The sequence below is a fragment of the Perna viridis genome, chromosome 6 (assembly GCF_037379345.1).
Source record: "Perna viridis isolate PV_CMFRI_1.1 ecotype Kerala chromosome 6, ASM3737934v1, whole genome shotgun sequence".
In the NCBI taxonomy this organism is placed as follows: Eukaryota; Metazoa; Mollusca; class Bivalvia; order Mytilida; family Mytilidae; genus Perna; species Perna viridis.
This window is the reverse complement of record NC_142450.1, coordinates 41449067-41471824: the sequence shown is the minus strand read 5'-3', so window position 1 is coordinate 41471824 and position 22758 is coordinate 41449067. Positions and strand designations below refer to the sequence as shown.

The window sequence follows — 22758 nt, the reverse complement described above, 5'->3', positions numbered from 1 at the left end:
ACACTGTCATACAGTCTTTAAGCGGAATATAATTCTATTCGGTTTTTGTAGTGATATACATTGTCAATATCTGCTTTAACACAGAAGTGTAGACGTGTTACACAGCATTGAAAGTAGAATAATGGTATGCAATCGAGTTTTACTGTATTTTTATTAGAATTCTTATTTAGGATTTTCAATTATCTTGAATTATGAACATGAAGATATTACAGGCAACATGGAAGATCGATTGGCATAGGGATATTTTTTTTTGAATGAGTAATCGAAAGAGCATACATGCATATGGATTAAAGAATTAATTGTCCTATATGAATATAATTTACAGACATATGAATTTCAAAATTGTTTCAAATGCCTTTTCTTAAACGGATATATTGATGATATGCGCTTTGCTAGATCAACCGTTAACGAAAAGTATTCCGTTATTGTTTTTGATTTTCTCAGTAATATGTCGTCAAATATTACGACAGTAGAAAAAATTCTTTGACATTAAAACTATTTTACTCAAGAAGTAGTGCACGAAATTAATAAAACCGTTCTTGTAAGGTAACGTTTCTGGCTGTCTACATCTCAAACTGTTGGGATTGACTTTCATTGTAAGCGAAGGCGGCATCTGATCATCTGATTTCTGACCAATCCTGACAAACCTTCTTTTGTGCTTAAAATAGCTCCATTTAAGTTGTCGCCAAGAAAAAAAACGTTAAAATATATGAATACAAACAAAAAACATCCTCTAGGGATAGAATAAGATTAAAACAACTTAATGGATGGGTTTTGTCAACAGTAAACTGATGCAGCCAGTCACTCCTGTTGTAAAATCAAATTGTCCCATGGTAGATTCCACATCCTGCTTTATTCACATGCCTTGTCTCAACACCCTCAACACAAATGTTTGGACTTTTCTAAATTGTCATGCTCTGAATCTTGCAAAGTCGGGAAAAAGTGAATGATTTTACGCAGCGTTATCCGATTGTCAAGTGCCATATGATTTAAATAATGCCGGATAATTTCGAAAGGCCTGTTTGCAGTGGTTAGTAAGAGGAAACAAACGTCTGCCGCTTCATGGAGCTTGTTAACAGTGTAGACTGATGATGATAACATTGCTGTAAATGGAGACTGAGTTACAACTAAAAACATTGTCAACTTAAAGCCTAAACTCCGCTAATCTTACTGCTCATTAGATTGTTTAGATTGTCTATTTTGATTTATCATTGTGTTAATATTTTTAATCAAGGCATCCTCTTATTTCTACAATTTGTTTTAATGATTTTCCCGTTCGGCGCTGAAGTTAATTTTATCTGGCATAGGTAGCGAGTCATCTTGGTATTTAGGGAATTCGAAAGTGGACATTGTTGCCAAAAATAAAAGATAAAACTAAACAACCTGTATTCGCGTTCAACCATCGTTCATTGGGCGTTTAAATTTTTTTTGGTGCATTGAAGCGTGGTTTACATGCATGATTGTGGCGTAAAACTGTTTGTTTTTAATATTTAAACCACATTTCACATTACTCCAGCTTTGATAAAGCAATATTATTATAATTTTTGAAAATTTTGTTTCTTAATTTTTGATCAAGAATAAATACGAATGCATCAATAAATATAGTGTTTTAGTATTTGGAATATACATGAAATATAAAAATTATTCATTCGAAGACAACAAAAACGTTTAATACATCCATAAAACTATACTTTTCCTGTTAAAGTTAGCAACCAGAGGGGACAGGGAAGAAGTTTTTTGGTGTCCATTAAGTACTTCTCCGTCTAAGAATCAGGCAAAATGTATGTAAGGTGTGGCACATGAAGGAACAAAAAAAAAAAAAAAAACAAAAACAAAAACAAAAAAAAACGCAGATATTTTATTGCATTAACCAAGTATTTATACCCGATAACCTCCAGAAATAACCATCAAAGTGTTTGTAATATTTGTCTTTTTAAGATATTGATAGGTCAAATTTAGTTGAAATACATTATGTCGGGAAAATGTTTCCCGCACTGTTTCCTTTTATAAGCAGTCAAAACATATATACGTCACAGATGCTTCATTATAAATTTAAATTTAGCGGCAGTGGGTGTTTCTAGAAAAGCAGAGGACGCTTACCCTACCGGTGCACCTGGTCCATGCTCCCAGTTTTTAGTGGAGTCAGAATTGCTCAGTTGCTTTTTTTACTTTGTATGTATGATTTTAGATACTTTATGTTCTTTGGTGTGTATGTCTTTTTTCCATGTCTGGTCTTTGTCCCTGTATTGCATTCTTTTGATTACCGCTATAACCTTGGTTCCCATGATTACTCTTTTAAATAGTTGTTCAGTTGCTTTCTAGATGTATTGAATATACTTGAGGCAAAAGAGACCAAATTAAGAAATATGATGGGCCAGCCATTGCCTGATTCTTACACAAAATGGTATTTAAAGCATGTGTTCTACAGTTTCACAACTTTGATTTCATACTGAATGACTAGTTACATCTAAGTTGCCAGACATACAGTCATTTATGTAAAAATAAACTTGTTTGACACCTAATAGTTAAACGGAAATGTTTCATTCCTTTTTAAAATGAATCTAGTGAGTGTCCACTTTGTAGAGAACTTATCAAAAAGGTCACCTGATTATGAGGCAGGTATACTGTGTAATCAGTAAGCTGACGAAGTTGAATATACTGATATTTTTAAAAATAAATATGAATTTTACAATTTTACACCAACTTGGTTTTATTTTCTCCACATTGAAACAAAACGTAAATATTTGAACTATAAGCAAATAACAGTGAACACTAGTATACGAATTAATGTTCTAATTAAAATTAACAATTTTTATAAATGTTATACGATGATGCATTTGTTGCGTTTCACCATATCAGTTCTTTTAACTTTTCGTCTATCTTCAATTTTAGATACACCTAGAGTTGTTGTAATTTTTTTTTTCTCACCAAACTTGTTAAAACAAGATGTTAGTTGCATATGAATAGTATCATATGTGTGAAAGGCATATTTGTTCATGATAATCTTGAATGTACATTAGGTTCTACGGTGCTTCTCAACACAATTCGTGTACAATCCATGAAACCAACAGATAATTTGATTTTTAATGTGCCAGTTCTCTTCAAATGACTTTTGTTGCAATAAAAGGAAGCGATTTATGTACTCATTACAATGTGCCTTTTTTAACTTTCAATTAATTTTTCTCAATCTTATTTTACAAAAAAAAATATATTACCAATGGTGACATGCTGTAGGTTGAGACACTTTTTAAAACATTGATTAAATGATATTTAAATTTGCTGTAGAATGGTACACTGTTGACAGCTGTCTCCCTTTGAATATTCGATGTCAGTGGTAAAGCAGTACAGAAGTCTAGGAAGTCCTATTGCCGTTTTAATTTACGATAACTTCATTTAAAAAGGACCATTAAGAAAAATGTTAATTACGTAAAATGATGTGGCAAAATGTAACAAGACAAGCCACGATAGTGTTAATAAAATGCTTTGGTGAAGCCAGTCCTCGGTTGTGTCATTTCACATTATCTATTGATCTTTTTGTACCTTTTCAATTGTTAATATCTGACGGAAACATTGTCTTATGTCTTTGCTTACCTTTGCCAATGTTCAAGTAAATTGATGCCATCATATTTTGTTTGTCTGATGTAAACATTTGCATTTTTTCATGAAAACGTATACACTGATTTAACCAAACGAGATGGTGTCATAGTGTACTTAAGCTTCTGATTCGTCAAATTTTAAAATGCCAATTTTTGGAAACTTGCTACGGATTTTACCATTTCTATAGAAATGTCTTTTCTTTTGTTTTAGGCGAATGGCTATTGAAAAAATCTTGTGCCCAAATTTGGCTTATATTTCTGGTAAATCGCAGCCAAAAATAATCAAACGTTGCAAATCAAAACATTTACTTCTGGCTTACTTTTTTGTACGGTTGATTTAGCACATTGGCTACCAGAGGCCAAAAAAGATGCAAGAGTCTATTTGAGTTTCCTAATATTATGATTTGTCAATTTCCAAAGATACCTCCCCTGAAATCCAAAGTGGAACTTGAGGGAGCTGTTGCATGTAATTATATTTAGTTCAGGTCAGGCGAGCAGTTTCGCTCAGAAGAATTGAAGCACTACTTTGCAATTCAATTTGGCTTATGCCCAACACCTTAAATCATCCGTTCTTGTTTTCCATTTATAGTATAAGTATAGTATTCCTTCTTTAGGGAAGCAACTGTAACCTCAATTAATATCCAGTATAGATGAAGTTTACTATCATTTCAAAATATGTTGTCATCAGGCAGCTTTCACTGGGGTGTTATTTGAAAATCATTCATATCATTATAGACATTTCACTATTCATATTTTACAAGTATTATCATGTCCATAAGGTATAATCTCAATGGCCCGTAGCAACTATATGACAATGATTTGCTTTTATTCATATTATTTAGATCACTTACGAACAGTTGAGTATCTCATGACATGACCTACAGAAATGTATGAAGGATATTCCATAATTTGTGTGCCGACATATAATTCGAAATTCAAAAAAGTGCACGAATGCTTCTTAAAAGTTAAATGTCTTATTTGTTTTTATTTTTCATTCCTATATCACAAATTAGAATAATGAATTAAAGGACAATTGTTGCAAAACAATTGCTAAGGACTTTCCCTATATTTTCGTTAAACCACCTAGTAGAAAGTGCCCACATATTGTACTGACTTGAAACACTAAAAGTTTCATTTAGTTTACAAAAGATTTTAAGAGAATTCAAATTATGATGAAAAAATATACAGTTCTGATTATCAAGTTCAAGATCATTTGTATAAATGGAAACCCAAACATTTGTGCTAATTGCAACATAATAAATAGTTTATATTTTGTTGTGCTGTCCTAGAAAAATCTTAATGTTTTGTTGGATTATGCATTTTCCACCATATGGTATTTTCATCACTTAAATTTCAGCTGTAGATAGATGGATTGACTTCAATTTACTCAGATTTCTACATACGAATATCGCTTTTATTCGATAATATGGCTAATGCAACACTCTAGTGTTTAAGTAAATTTAAACACACAATACTACTGTTCAATTAGAATTTAAGACATAAAATAAATAACATTGCAGGCCATTACACACATTTTCCCCGTACTTGACTTTTTATGAGCAACTCGGCGGGTGTTTCTAGAAAAGCAAAGGACGCTTACCCTACCGGTGCACCTGGTCCATGCTCCCAGTTTTTAGTGGAGTCTGAGTTGCTCATTTGCTTTTGCTACTTTGTATGTATTATTTTAGATACTTTATGTTTTTTGTTGTGTCTGTTTTCCAATCAAAATAATATAAATCCATAGATAGATGCATTCGTTCGTGGTTCAAAAGCTGGTACACCACAGAGTTCATTGTTGATTAAGAACCAAAAAGAAAACTTTAATAGGCACATGTTTCCTTATTTGTTAATAAAACATCCCTGTTTTCCATTTTTAATTGACTTACTATAGGAATTTCACTATTTCCTTTTCTGAAGTTATTTTTGTAAAGGACCAGTATGATTTGGGATTTGCGCTTCGCTTTCTACTTCATCTTAAATATTTTTTGCATTTACGAAGAAAAAAAATATTGTTTGCAATTTTCTATCGTATTATTATGAATTTTCTGTTGCTTGTTTTGTATTTTATATTTACTTTTATCGATATGATTTGAATGATAATTTGTGGTCTCTATTACGTTTTCTGACTGAAGGGTTTTTTAAACCAAGCTGAAAACAGTGTTAATCGTTCGTTTCCTCTCTTTTTAGTATTTTACGAACGTCGAACGCTGCTCCGAAGAACGGTTAATAGCGCAACTGACTAATCGTTAGGGTCTGGCACGGACGGTTTCGATATTTCGCTCTCTAATTTTTCCACGTCTCTCTGAGTGGAAAAACTTTTAATTTCTGACAAATGACAAGGAAACAAAGCAAATACATCCTGCCATGCGACATTTACATTTTAAATATATATGCATCACTGTTTTGTACAGTTTTATTTAGATATGCTGGAACAACTTGTTTACATTTTTTTTCAGATGGACGTCGGAAGAATGCAAAATCCCGCCACATAGATTTGTGTGTTGCTAAGTGTTAGCCTCTGAGAAAAAAATATATCTTTCGTTAGTTCCCAAACAGTTTCCAGATGATAACTTTAGAAGGTTATCATGGATTTTTTTCAAACTTTATATAGTTATAATTTTACAATGAATACAGATCAAATTTGATTCATTTTCAGATCATTTTCCACAAAAGTTTTTTAATTTGTCGATCTATGTATGTTGTTAACAAGTTGCAATTCCACACAGGTTGCAACGTGTACGAAATTATTGTATATGTTTCAACTTGTATGACACGAAAATACAGTTTGCAATATGTACAGTCATTTTTGTACAGATAGCAACACGTACAACCTATATCATGACATTGGTCGCAACTTGTACAAATACCCTTTCATTTCAAGTTTACCATTTTAATTCAACCTTTTTTACCTTCAAAGTTAATTCTAATCATTTGAACTAACAATTTCGAAAGAAGTGTAAAAATAACAAATTAAATGATAAAAAATTCAACATTAAAAATGTACAAACTTAATAGTGCTAATCACTTTTAGATAGATTTCAATGTAAATTTAGTGAGAACTGAGTAGTAGTTGTATGAACTTGAAGCCAGTGTTTCTAATTTTTATAGGTTGCATCTGATATTCACTATCAAAACAGAAGCGAAAACAATTAAGACTTCATCTTCAAAATGGACATAAAAAATGTCGAAGACAGTGTTCTTGATTTCAATTACAAATTCGTATCAAATATCAGTAACCAAAACATCGCGTGGGCGATAAACTTGCCTTATCAGGATAACAAGCGCAAGCTGATTAGCGCACCCAAATTGCATTCTGGTCTTGATGCTATAATCTCTAGAAAAAAAAGATACAACTTGTATTTTCGTGCCATAAACTTATACACAATATAGCGAACCGATTTATCTTTTGTAACTACAAAATGTTTAGTTCTTTCTACATTATAGAGTCTAGTTTAAGCCTAGTTTACATTTGTAATGTAGCATGTGTCCGGGGAAAACATAACTTATTTTTTTCCCAGTTTTAAAGTCAAACTCATTGCGTACGAAGTTTATACGTGTCTCTCAAAACAATAAGAATATCATAAAATCTTGCACAAAAGTGGATTGCGATCCCATGCATCGCACATTGTGAAATTTAGTAAACATATTTCAAAAATGAAATTTCTTACGCGCTCAAACGTTTTGTTATATTTCCATAAAAATATAAATATGTACGCATGATTAGAAAAGAAAATATAATCGTACAGCAGGAACACAAATCTGACCATGGCATTCTTTACATAGACATAAAAGAAAGATTTGCTTCTCTTATGTAACTCAAATGTTAGGAACCAACGCAGTTAAAATTTGCGATTTTCAAAAGACATTGCGATAGATATTATTTGTTCATTTCACAAGCATGCTTTATTTACCTATTTTTTGAAAATGTATTGCAAGCCACCCGCCGGTATCCTGTCCGTAATACCTGCTGGGGGTCTACCGTAATGTACATGTAGAACATGTAGTGTCACATCCTTATAACTGTTCAATTTAAACAGTTGTATTTGTAATTTCTATTTTTATGGGTTATTTTTATGGGTTTTACTTCTGTGTAAATATATCCAATAGAGTTTTCTTGTATTAGTCTTTGTCCCGTGAGATTGGATTTGGTATGCGTTCCTTTGTTTTATTGTGATTATGGATTCCCAATGTTTTCTGATAATCCAGATACTGCTCATAAGATAGGTCCTTTGTTGTTAACTTCAAAACATTTGACGTGGTAGAGGAGACATTTGAGCACCGTGCTTTCATGAAGCGGTTTTATTATTCCGTTAGACTTCCCGCATAAATAGAGAATAATATTAGCGGCGGACGTACGAAAATATTATCTTCATTTATTTAAGTAAAATCCATATTTAGTATAATTTCCTCACGTAATGTCAGGAAAGATTTCTGGCAAAAATTATGGATTTGTAAATTGCCGCCGAAGATACTTTCAGCTCTCTGCCTTGCTCTTTCGCGTTTATATATGTTGGGAATTTGTACCAGGTGACCTAAAGCGACCAATGGCAGATTGTCCTTTTTCTAAGGAACGGGGTGTATAGACAATGGAGATTGCTTAAAACAGCAAAAATAAATTATGTCAACTTGTCCGCTAACTGTCCTTACTATTATATTAATAAAACAATTCGAGTGACAATAAAAAGTGGACAAGTTGTCATAAATAAACGATCGAACACCACTATCATAAATGCGCATAAATTTAGCAGACGAAACGGTCAAATACAGTTTTCTAAAAGTATTCGTTTTGTGGTGATACATGCGACCCAACGTATGTCACATGCCTATTGTGATTTTTTTGTAAAATAAATAAGTAATTTATTAAATATTTTATTAATTTTAAACTAATTCGGTAACTTAAGGTATCAAATTATTATACTCGTTTACCATATATCAACATAATTTTACCATTGGAAGCAATGCAACATCAGCGTGCAAAAGCTTTTCATATAGCACTTGTGCAAATATGGTTAACATTTTTGACGGTATCCGTGACAAAAAGTTCATTTTAAGCAAGACTTACTGAAAATTACTGCAAGAATACTGGGGAATATTAGTCCTCGTATATTGTTTATTGCACTCGTAAACTCCTGCAATATTTTATTTTACTCGGGGTAATATTCCGTAGTATTCTTGCAATAACCCTATAATGACATATAAGTCAAATGACTTACTCCTTTATCAAATTATTCACTTATGATATCAAAATAAAAACTTGTTATATCAAATTATTTACTTATGATATCAAAATAAAAACTTGTTATATCAAATTATTTACTTATGATATCAAAATAAAAACTTGTTATATCAAATTAGTAACCGTTTATATCAAGTCAGTGATTTGGAATAACAAATTATAAAAAGTAAATAACATGGCACTCAAAGGCTTCCGTATGTTTGGAAGGGTTAAATGCGGACTTACCTAATATTTTTGGAACTCCTAGAATTACAACTGAAGTTTTATTCTCATCTATACCAGTTTTCGGGTAACAACATTTATCAACCCAACAATGTTCCGTACTATTGTTATAACTACCAGAACAGCAAGTGTCGTCTGCAGCGCACATACTTGCACAAATTAATAGAGATCTGGCTTTACCTACTATTGAAGCTGTTCTTGATTGAAGGTATGTTCCAAATATAACAGAATAACGGTAACTGCACATTGATGAAGAAAATAGTACATGTGACACTAAAAAAAGTCTGAAATTTAATGCTTTCGATTTCATTGTTCAGGTTTTGTATCTTACACCGATTTCGAAACGTTTTTAATATTATGCACATATCCAATTATTGCACCATTGTTCTTATTTTTGTTTCATTACCCAAACATAAAAAGAGAATGCAAAAAAAAATTTAAAAAAATGATAATAATAATAAAATCAAAAATGTTCTAAACAGTTAATTTTATCTATTTATTTCATTAGTTGAATACAAAACAAACAATAAAAATAAATCAACACTGGGAAACCAATCGTCACAACTTCTATATAGTGACAATTTAAAATGAAGTTTTTTTTATGAAGCACATTTTATGCCGAAAAATATAATGCTCAACATCAAATTTATAATTGATGTCCTTACACTAGATTTAGTTAGTTATTCCTGAATAAATTTTATAATTTAGTAAGAAATAGCTACTGAAGAGTGGTAACCACGTCGATGTCCTTTGATAGATAATTTGCATGCACACTGTCATACAGTCGTTAAGCGGAATATAATTCTATTCTTTTTTTGTAGCGATATACATTGTCAATATCTGCTTTAACACAGACGTGTAGACGTGTTACAACGCATTGAAACTAGAGCAATGGTATGCAATCAAAGTAGATATATTATATTTTGTAGAATTCTAATTTAGGATTTTCAGTTAACTTGAATTATGAACATAAAGATATTACAGGCAACATGAATGATCGATTGGCACAGGGATATGTTTTTATTGAATGAGTAATCGAAATAGCATACATGCATATAGATTAAAGACTTTAAAATTGCTCTATACGAATATAATTTACAGACATATGAATTTCAAAATTGTTTCAAATGCCTTTTCTTAAACGGTTATATTGATGATATGCGCTTTGCTAGATCAACCGTTAACGAAAATTATTCCGCTTTCGTTCTCAGTAATATGTCGTCAAATATTACAAAAGTTAAATTATTTATTTGACGTTAAAACTATTTTACTCAAGGAATAGTGCACGAAATTCAACAAAACCGTTCTTGTAAGGTAAAGTTTCTGGCTGTCTACATCTTAAACTGTTGGGATTGACTGTCATTGAAAACGAAGGCGGCATCTCATCATCCGATTTCGACCAAACCTAACAAACCTGCTTTTGTGCTTAAATCAATCCCATTTAAGTTGTCGCAAAGAAAAAAACTGTTAAAATATATGAATCCTCCCCCCCCCCCAAAAAAAAAAAACATCCTCTAGGGATAGAATAAGATTAAAACAACTTAATGGATGAGTTTTGTCAACAGTAAACTGATGCAGCCAGTCACTCCTGTTGTAAAATCTTATTGTCCCATGGTAGATTCCACATACTGCTTTATCTTCCATATGCGTTGCCTCAACACCTTCAACACAAATTTTTGGACTTAACTTAAGTGTCATGCTCTGAACAGCGTCTGACTTTCGAAATTAACTAAAGACGCTGGAACCATCTCTATCAGAAAATGCAAGAATCTTGCAAAGTCGGGAAAAAGTGAATGATTTTACGCAGCGTTATCTGATTTTCAAGTGCCATATGATTTAAATAATGCCGGAGAATTTAGAAAGGCCTGTTTGCAGTGGTTAGTAAGAGGAAACAAACGTCTGCCGCTTCATGGAGTTTATTAAAAGTGTAGACTGGTGATGATAACATTGCTGTAAACGGAGACTGAGTTACAACTAAAAACATTGTCATCTTAAAGCCTAAACTCCGGTAATCTTACTGCTATTTATTTTATTTAGATTGTCTATTTTGATTTATCATTGTGTTAATCTTTTTAATCAAGGCATCCTCTTATTTCTACAATTTGCATTAACCAAGTATTTATACCCGATAACCATCAGAAAAAAATCATCAAAGTGTTTGTAAAGTTTGTCTTTTCAAGATATTGATAAGTCAAATTTAGTTGAAATGCACTATGGAAAAAGTTGAGAAATTTTTTCCGCACTTTTTCCTAATGTAAGCAGTCACAAAACATCCAGGTTACAGATGCTTCAGGATAAATTTAAATAGCTGTTCAGTTGTTTTCTAGATGTATTGAATATATTTGAGGCAAAAAAGACCAAATTGAGAAATATGATGTCCCACCCATTGCCTGATTCTTACACGGAATGGTATTGAAGAGCATTTGGTTTCTATAAGAAATAATTCGTGGAGGGGATAGATTTGTACTCATTTTTACATGGGTAGGGCATTTGTATTCGAATATTCAACACCGAACGACAGTTCTCTTAAAACAAAATTTGTCTTGATAGTCTTTACGAGGACTTCGTCCTCTATAAGACTGTAAGATATTATTGGTTTTTTGTTAGTGTCTGAATTTAATACCAGGTAGAAATCCCTTCTTGCACTGCTTTTGATACAAGATTTATGATAATTCCAAGAAGAGTGTTATTTGAATGAAAGTCGCAGAAATACGTGCATGCACATTTTTTTACGATGAAGATAGCTTTACTCTATTTAGTTTGGAAACTATCAAACGTTTGTATTATGTTCTGACATAAAACAATAAATTATGCTGCGTGTTCCTGAATATGTATTCCTTTCCATTCTTCATATTATTATAAGCAGCTTGTTGAAAAAAGCTTTTCGATATGGAATTACATGCAATAGAATAAATAATATTCAAAACATTTCATATATGCATCGACAGAAATAGACTAAATTGTATCCATTTTAGTATCGACTAGTAAAAAGTTGACCCTTTTTACGATTTTAATTAAAACTATTAATTGCTGTTTGATAAGTAAAAGAAGATATGTTTTATACGAAATGTTTAGAGTTTTCTTCCTATTTTCCTAGCGAATGCATGCAACGAACCCTTCACAATTTAATGATGTTAATCAACTGACTTTGAGGGAAAAGGACATGTAATTGATTTATTAAAACTACAGTTCGAATTATTTAATAAAGATGTATATTTATGACTTTCCTTTCCTCTTTCGTCCAACCCGGACTTGACTTTTTATGAACAACTCGGTGGCTGTTTCTAAAAAAAAAGCAGAGGACGGTTACCCTACCGGTGGACCTGGTCCATGCTCCCTTTTCCAGTGGAGTCCGAGTTGCCCATTAACTATTGTTTTTTGTGTATGTATTATCTAAGTTACTTTATGTTCTTTGTTGTATATGTCTGTTTTCCATGTCTGGTCTTTGTCTCTGGATTGCATTCTTTTGATCTAAAGAATCTTGGTTCCCTTATTTACTCTTCCAAGAGTTAAAAGCACATTCTACTCACTGATCACATCATCTTTGATCAAAACAGTGCAGTTAATCTATTAGGTAGTGACTTGTAATCTTTGTAGTCATCGAAAAAGTAACGTAATATTCTGTAATTACTGATCTCAATTTCTGCTATATAGATGACGTATTATCGTTAAAAAATGCTAGTTACGGGGATTTTATACATTGCATCTACCCCAAAGAACTTGAAGTAAAGGATACTACAGACAATACTCTTAGTGATTGATGATAAAGAATAACTATTGACCAAACTATACGACAAACGCGGTGACATTTCATTCCGTATTGTCATTTTTCCTTTCATCCCTTCAGCACCTGCCTATGGAGGTTCCATGTCACAACTCATACGTCATGCCAAAGCTTCCTGTAACTACACAGACAGTTTGTACCCCGCTAAACTTCTTACAATTAGGCCTCTGGAACAGCGTTGTGTTGCTACAAGTTTGAAGTCGTAACTACAGAAGTTTAATGGTCGTCATAATGAACTTTTGTGTAGTTACGGTGTATTCATCTGCACAATGAAAGATGATTTTTTTAAAGTACCATAGGTTTTCTTTCCTCTTTCGTCTACCCTGGACTTGATATTGTTATGAGCAGCTCGGTGGTTGTTTCTAGAAAAGCAGATGAGACTTACCCTATGGGAGCACCTGGTGCATATTCCGAGTTGTGAATGTAGTCCGAGCCGCTTGTTTACTTTTGTTGATTTGTACGTATTATTGTGGTTATTTCATGTTATGTGTTGTGTGAGTCTGTTTTCCATGTCTGCTCTTTGTCCTTGGATAACATTCTTTTGATTTTCGGTAGAATCTTGGTTCCCTTGATTACTTTTTCAATAAGAAAGAACATTTTATCGTGCAGTTTTATGAAGTAGACAATTCAGTGCAATACTCAATGCAACCACATCATATACAATGTAGTTGACTAAACCTGTGCTGGTGTTTTTATTTTTTTCAGGCTGCAGGCTGGTTCTTTTATCATTCAAGATACAAGCGTAAAATGCATAAAACAATTGCTTAAAGTACAATGTCAAGATATTCAACTCTTAATATTTATCTCTGTCTATGGGTGTTTAGTGAAACCATTAGGTAACTAAGATATCTTTATTAATACGACGTAAACTCAAATTATCGAAGGTGAAATTCATGGCAACCACAGGAAATTAAATTTTCAAATAATATCTTTTTTAATGTAAATCCTTGTGGCGTAAGATAGAATATGTATTAACTGTTATACAAACCATTCTGTCGAAAATAGATTTTGTATCATTAAATATGCGAAGAGTATAATACACCATGAAATACCTACACAAATTTAACTTCAGTGGATCTTTACTGTGTTATAAACGTTTTCAATGCAACATTAGTTGTAACGTTGTCTTTTATTGAGCAGCACCCTGTAATCAGGTCGTTACTTTATTAATGCATGTGCGAATTTATTTTTAGCATTTTTATTACAGGTGTAATTGTAAGTTTCCATTTGAATAGACGCATTGTAAAGGTATTTTCAGTTAACACAATTTACCAAACACTGTTGTATCAAAGATCTTCAATCACAATACAGTTATCTCTTAAATATAGGCACGACATCTTAAACCACAAAACTGTCAGTGATAAGCTTTTTTGGAATTCAATTATTGATGATTGAATTACATGTAGAGACGTATATAACATTTTGTTTAATTTTGTAAAAAAATCATGTTGACCACCAAAATTAAACTTAATCAGTAAACAAAATTAAGATAAACTGGCATTTTAACTGAAAGTTTAGTAAAGCTTACATTTAATTTAAGTTGACATTTTATGACTGTCTCAGAGAGAATTAGTGACGTATATGGTAGTTGATTATCTACACTTATTTACGTTACGTCAGGTACGAAGAACATATCTGTTAAACATGGATAATACTTCTTTTGATTGAACTTACATCCTATTTTTTTTCCTTTGTTTATAGCAAAAATACACATTTGTTTTGTGGACAAAGCCCAAAAGCATGATTTATGTTTCCCTGCAATATTATAACATGATTCCGTTATGAATCCTTAAGTACGGATTACATGTTATAGTACAAGAACAATATACTATATACTAGAAGCACCACGTGCAGGTCCGGGTGTCAAAAAAAATACATAAAAAAATAAGCCTGCAGAAGCGCTAAGCTTGTCGTAGATGGCGACTAAATAGTGCTCAGAAATCTAGCCGGGGGCTAGGCACTCTGCCTACAGAGCAACTGGGATGTGTGCCCCAGGTGGTGGAATGGGGGTACCACTGGCGTGTTACATGCATGCTAGGGTTGTCAGGTTATAATACAGAAAACGTGACCGAAAACCATAGTGCTGCACCGTGTTGGAACAGAACTCAGCTGTCATATTGGATAGGAGTAGAAACCTTTGCGCTCCGCCACCGGAAGCTAAATTGCCCGACCCTACCCATCACTCCCGTTTTTCTTGTGGCAATCAAAATCAGTCGACCCTATTATCCTTGTGTCCCATCTTTTTTTTCATTTCATCATCATAATTTCATGTTCATCGCCTGAATATAGCTGAAATATTGCTGCTCGGGCGTTAAACCCAAATAATCAATCAATCATTCAATCAAACTAGAAGCACTGTGAACAACGCTCACAAACTTGATAACCGCACTACCAAATTATTATCATACACCTTCTGACCGCTAAATTGTGAAACATTTAAAACTGGTTTGGACCAAATTTTAAAATAGGAAATGACTTAAAAACTTTAAATATTGATCATTATACAAATACATATTAACTTTAAGACTTTTTGATTGTAAGAACTACCATTCTACTAGTATAGTTTTTTCAGTTTACAAGAAACTATAGAAGATAAAATTCAATCTCTTTCATAAAATCAAAGTATTTTGTGATGCCACACTTCTTTTTGTGTTGGGAATTAAATTACCATCCGCTCTTTGATATAACTCTCTGGTGAAAATATCACTAATGCTATATCAAGATTTGCATCATGGACTGCATCTAAGCTTTGTTATTGTGAATCCCCGACATTGTTGTTTCATTGTTTTCTTTGAAGTTATAATTATGCGTATCATATTACAAAATCGTCGGGGATTAACCCTTTTCACGATAATTCTTGGTTTTTAATAGGGGTTTATTTAAAAAAAAAAGTTATGTTGACTATTCTGGAACAATTCTTTTGCATGTGAGATAAAATTTGACGATGTGGAGTTGAAAGTCATCGCCATTGTTATAGATTTAATTCATCTACTAAGATAAAGACGTACATTATCCTTTTAGATATTTACGTTAACTACAATTTTCTGTTATAGTATTAAGGTAACTCAATTTAACTTGTTTTGATCTGATATAGAAGCATCTACAATACGAAAGCTACTTAAAATAGGAAAGAATTGAGTCGTTTATAAAGCCTAATTTCTTAATTTTTATTTTTAGCATTTTAACCAAATTTACATTATTTCCATGTATTGATAAAAGCTCATCTGATTATCATAACAGATAAATTAGATATTATGTAATTATGTAATGGTTACGACGAGCTTTAATGAAACTGTCTATTAAGACATTATATTCAATTTGAAAAAATAATTAAAATATTTAACTGAAATCGCCATGACAAATCGAGTTCACAATGAAAATATGATATAAACATAAGTATAAAGACGCAGCTAAAGTACATGAGTTTTAGTGAAATGCATATTCTACTCTTGCTGATTTGTACGTATCATTTTGGTTATATTATGTTCTTTGTTGTGTGTGTCTATTTTCAATGTCTGATATTTGTCCTTGGATTATATGTTTTTGATTTCCGTTAGAATCGTGGTTCCCTTGATTACTCCATCAATCATATCAGACACCAACAAAATCCTGCGTCTAATGCAACATAGGCCAGTATGACTAAAAATTAATAAACATCTCAGCCATTAGTGAATGTTGTAAAAAATCAATGAAATCGTGTTTCAAGTAGCAAGATCACCCATGTGCAACTCTGGATTTAGAAGTTGGGTTCGTTTGTTCCTTTTTTTTCTTTTCAAAAGTTTACATGTATTATTTATGCACTGCGACTTTTTCTTTGCCTGTCTTTACCCATTTGTCACATATGATTTGTATTTTTGTATTGAGAAAGCCTAAGCACTAAATCTGTTTATGTTAATCATAGTGGCTGTTTTAACTTGTGAATTTGCCATTGTTTTCGCTTAAAAAAATTGGCAAGGGATGGTTTGATTTTTTATCATGTAAAATAATATTTTAAGGTTAGATCATTTCCATGTATAGAACTTACATATTGATTACAAATTTGCAATATATATGATTTTTGTATTATGCATTTATTCTAGTCTTTTCTTAGTTTTGAAATAAACGATTATTATATCAAAAAATGGGACAGCAGTTTTGTTATGACAATAATAAAAGAAATATAGGAACAAAATCATTTCAAGAACATATGTTGTTAGTAATCAATACATACCCTTTTTTACCAATATAGCAAAATATAGAGACAACTGGACAACCATAAGAGTGCACACAAGTGAAAGATCTTTATGTTCGTTATTTCTGTCCAGCTGTAACGTCATCCTATCCGGAGCTTTGACGATATTGTTTAATTTCGAAAATTTGAAAGTTTGTCATTGCAAGTACAAATCGCATGACGGTATAATCCCAAATTTGCCCCAATTGCAATTGGAATGTATATGGTTTAATTTGTAACTTTTAAGATTGTATAACTAGAGAGGCTGTCAAGGGCCCGAATCCCTCACATGGTTCAATGTTTGCCTTACAACATTGGTTTAATGAAGACTGTTGAAGGTCTTATCATAAGAATCTTTTCATCTATCGACAGTATCTTTCTATCTAATATAGTTTTCAAGATATTTGCTCAGACTTATAAGAGTGTGGTTTTTCCGTTCAATGGCAACAAGAAAAGAGTCTCAGAACTTTGACCCAATGAACACTTCCGTAGGCTTTATCAAGAGAATAATTTGATTAGCTGAAAGTTTTTTCTATCTATTTTAGTCTTTAAAATATTTACTGAAAACTGCAAAAAATGACATATTTTGCCTTTCAAAGGCAATAACTCTAACAAGGATTCATCAGACAACTTTGAGTTAACAGAGACTGCTGTAGTTCTCTCGAGGCTGAAGATATAGTCTCAATTGTTTTTCTTTTGTTTTTCAATAGTTTTTTTAGAATTTAAAAAAAAATAGAAACTGGTGACACGCCCCTTGTGGTGTAAAAATAGATCAGCGGCCATATTTTATGGTTGTCTACATAATCGGCACAATTCTGGAGGTAGATATCCTAAGGATCACGGTGACTACGTAAAGTAATGAGAACATCTTTTTAAATGTGTTTGATAATGATTTTGGTCAAGAGTTTGAAACAGGAAGTGATAACTGTCGGTTTATTGATTGTTATTCGGTGCAGCAGAAACTTTTAATTGAATAGTCATTAGTAAGGAAGTTTTCAAAATCTACAAATATAGTAAATTCTATACTCATGCATTACAAACCACTGAAAGTCACTATATAAAGAGTAATCAAGGGAATTAAAGTTATAGCAGTAATCAAAAGAGTGTAATCCAAGGACAAAGACCAGACACGGAAAATAGACATACACAACAAAGAACATAAAGTAACTAAAATCATACATACAAGGTAACAAAAGCAAATTAGCAACTCGGACTCCACTAAAAACTTGGAGCATGGACCAGGTGCACCGGTAAAGATATTTTCTTTAAATACTCCCTAGAGAAGTTACCACATTATTGAACACGCAGTATAAATGACAGTAGAAGGTTTAACGAAGCTATACAAAGTCTATTGCACTCTGCGATAACAGTGATTACTAGTATACGAACTAATGTTCTAATATTAACAATTTTTATAAAGGTTATACGTTGGTGCAATTGTCGCGTTTCACCATGTCTGTTCTTTTAACTTTTGGAACGAACGTCGTTTACCTTCAATTTTAGCTGCACCTAAAGCGGTTATGATTTTTTTCTCATGAAACCTGTTAAACCAAGATGTTAGTTGCATATAAATAGTATCATATGTGTGAAAGTCATTTTTTTCGTGTTAATCTTGAATGTACATTAGGTTTTAGGGTGTTTTTCATCACAATTCGTGTACAATCCATAAAACCAACAAAAACGTAGTAACTATGCAGTAAACATTCTTTAATTTCAAATTGAAAGTTGTTAAGTGTCGATATAAAACATTTGAAAGTAACTGATTTATGTTTCTACAGGTTTGGCGAAATTGTTGGTTTTGAATTAATATTTGACGATAGTTGTTATGCAGAAAAAAGACTGGAAACTGAAAGTATTGTTTGAAATCCAGAATGAACATTGGAACAATAAGTATTTTAAAATTAATTCAAAATTTTGCTAATGTCTAAGAAAAATATAAAAAAAAATATTCGTTATTTTTAGACATGCCTTTAACTTTAAACGTTAAGCACCTATTTTTTCTTACAGTCTATACTGGACGAGGAATCAGTGTATTTATGGTTTATATATATATATAACATATTTATGCTTTTTTATGCTTCGGATGAGAATAATGTAACATTTGTTGTCCGACATAATTTTTTTTCGGAAAGATGCAATTTTTGCTGAAATAAAACAAGTTATAAGCCTGATGCGTTTCTCAACAGTTTTATAAACTTGAGATATTTGTACCAAACTAAAATCCTGTCGTTAATTTCAATCTATAACTATCATAGTTTATAATCATACAAGGTCAGACTTAATGGACTCCAGAGTTGTGTCCATTTTGACGGAAGCATGTAGAAGATCATCAATTTTCGACATTTCTACTAAAGTTTAATAGTAAAATAATTCGTTTCTTTTCGGTACAACACATAGTTGAAATATGCTAAAGGTATGTGTTTAATGAATCAAAATAAGAAATATCTTTAAGTGCATTTAATATCATTATGTTGAAGCAAATTCCAAATTGCAAAGAACTCTCTTTTGCTACAGAAGATGGGGATGATTTTCGAGATACATATGTTCGTACTTTATATCTGATCTGATCAGAAAGAAAGAATATCGTTTGGCTAGATCCTTCAATCTCAGTTTCCGCTATATAGATGACGTATTATCTTTAAACAATCCTAATTTCGGGGGTTTGATACATCGCATCTACCCGAAAGAACTTGAGATAACGGATACTACAGACACTGTGAAGTCAACCTCATATCTTGACCTACTCTTAGAAATCGATGGTAAAGGAAAACTATTGACCAAACTTTACGACAAACGTGATGACTTTTCATTCAGAATTGTCAACTTTCCTTTCATCTGTGGCAACATCCCTTCGGCACCTGCGTATGGAGTGTTCATATCACAAGTCATACGTTATGCCAGAACTTGCCGAAACTACGTACTGTTTGTATCGCGTTAGAACTCTAACAAATAGGCTTCTGGAACAGGGTCATGTTGCTACAAGATTGAAGTCATCACTATGGAAGTTTTATGGTCGTCATCATGAACTCGTGGATCGTTATGGTGTATTCATCTGCACCATGAAAACGGATTTATTCAACGGGTCATAGTTTTCCTTTCCTCGTTTGTCTACCCCGGACTTGACTTTTTATGAACAACTCGGCCGGTGTTTCTAGAAAAGCAGAGGACGCTTACCCTACCGGTGCACCTGGTCCATGGTCCTAGTTTTTAGTGGAGTCCGAGTTGCTCATTTGCTTTTGTTACTTTGTATGTATGATTTTAATTACTTTATGTTATTTGTTTTGTATGTCTGTTTTCCATATCTGGTCTTTGTCCCTGGATTACATTCTTTTGATTACCGCTATAACCTTGGTTCCCTTGATTACTCTTTCGTATAAGATTAACTTAAAAATCGATATTAAAACAGCGTTATTATGGACAATTATAGTAAAAGAAACTGGAAAATATATAGTTTTCTTACTTTTTTTTAAAAGTGAATAAAATTAGAGCACTATTTTATTCACAGAACGAAATGTAGTACGTGAATTGAAGTAAGGTCTTAGTTACGATAGCGTAACCCTGTGCCCAATAAGAAGTACGATTCCTCACTTTGCAATATAGAAAGCAAACTGAAACTGATATTTCTGGCGTTCCAAATGGGAAGCCTATTTAAATTTTGAAATAAATGTAATAAATAGGTGGTCACTACTGGGTTAGGAACTGTTAATATATTGCATTGTCATCAAGTAGATTGTATACAGGGATATCATATTCTGCATTTTTGTTTTCAATGACAATTTCTGTAATCAAAAGGTGTTCGAAACCCCTATAACCTTCGTTGAGCTGGATCTACTCTGTTTCATTACAATCATTGTTTTTTTAAGACGACAATATATCTTCTCAACGCCGCCTTTTACCAGTTAACTACGAATTAACATGATGGGATGGAGTGTAAATTGGGGCTGTGTAAATTCTCATTATGGTACAGCATGATATATTTTGAAGAGTGTTTAATGGGGCTTAATGCACTTCGTTTCATTACATCATGGTTTTGATAAAGCATGAATTATGATTATTTATTAACCAACTTACTACAATATGTATAGAAATACCCATCCTTTACGAATCGAAAATTCCTACAGCCGGCCATTACGCAATCACAGCCATGTATTTCGATTTTCAAACAGGGCATCAATACGGGACCATTATGAACTAAATCAAAATGGCTTACATTTCTTTAAAAAGGGACAACTTTAATTAAGTGTGACCTAATAATTCAATTAATTAGATAAGGATATTTAAAGTCGCTGAAAGATGGTACTGGGACTACGTATATTGAATTATTGGGTATGTTTAATCCTGAGCTTTAAATTTACGATTTTGGGGAAATATTTAAAGAGGCAACAAAAATTAAATCTTGAAGCGGGAGCTCATACTTTTCCATACAAAAAAATACGACTTTCGTGTTTAAGTGATTTACAAACACGAAATGTGCAGATCAAATCTCATCGTTTTGGCATAAATCCAGGTGTTGAAATTAATCTTAAAAGTACATTTATTTTCTCTCTTCACTCACCTACCTTGTGCGTTCTGTCAAAAGAGTTCCCACGACATTTGAAAAGACCTTGATTCGAGATCAAAATGCACTTAAAAACACGGTTTTTACTTGAAAAATTGCCAAATTATTTGTTTGTTTTATTTTAAATTTCCCGGCTCACTTACTAGGACAGTATCAATAAACCTAGGAACGATGACGGAAACAACCCAAATATTCCGTAAATTATGGATATCTCGGGTATCGGGCGACTGGAAACGTGATTGATTAGCTCGTGAATCCTCATTTTTGGTTGGTGATCGCAATTTCTCCATAGGAATTATTAGGTATGTTTAATCTTGAACTTGTCTATAAATTTACGATTGTTTTAGTGTGGGGGGGGGGGGTTATTGGAAAAGACAACAAAACCTTCATGATAAATTTTCATAAACATTTGATTCATCGAGATATGAACTTATTGTTAATTAGTGTGAAATCATATGTATTGATAATAGATTCTGACTATGTCCTAAAATAAAGTTGGTTAATAAAAGCATCAATGCATAGCCTTTTCCATATTGGCCCTGTAACATGCCCTTGGTATAAATAATGGCCTCGGATAGCTGTAATGGCCATCAGCGTTCCCTCGGTCCATTACACTCATCCTTGGCCATTATTAATACCTCGGGTATGTTACAGGGCCAATATGGAAATGGCCATACATTAATAATATAATGTACGTTGAAGAACTGTTCACCAAAGTCATTACTATTTAACTTCGTTTTCTTTAGCCGACCGGAAATAACATGATTATCAGAGGTATATTTTTGTTCTGCATCAACCATTTAATATATTCTTGGTACATTGAAGTCAGCCCGTGCGGCTCCGGGTGTCCAACGAGTGGGCCCGCAGCTGCATAAAGCTTGTCAAAAAAGGCAAATAAATTGTGCCTAGAACCCAATCCGGGGCTAGGGCACTCTGCCAACACAGCACCTGGGTTGTGTGCCCCAGGTGGAGTAATAGGATAATGCATCATTTACTTTTGTTGATTTGTGCGTATAGTTTTTGGTTATTTTATGTTCTTTGTTGTGTGTGCCTGTTTTCCATATCTGGTCTTTATCGCTGGATTATATTCTTTTGATTTCTGTTAGATAGTGGTTGCCTTGATTCCTTCATCAAGAAATATAATACTTTAAG

The 22758-nt window shown here is 32.6% G+C and overlaps 1 long non-coding RNA gene across 1 annotated transcript in view; it reads left to right on the top strand.

Annotated features, from left to right (window-relative positions):
• Positions 1-21767: 21767 nt before the first annotated feature.
• Positions 21768-22758, top strand: part of LOC148614996 (uncharacterized) — a 41053-nt gene continuing 40062 nt past the window's right edge. Inside the window, exon 1 of the long non-coding RNA XR_015923816.1 lies at positions 21768-21908. This is a non-coding gene — a long non-coding RNA (uncharacterized LOC148614996). The remainder of the gene's footprint in view (positions 21909-22758) is intronic.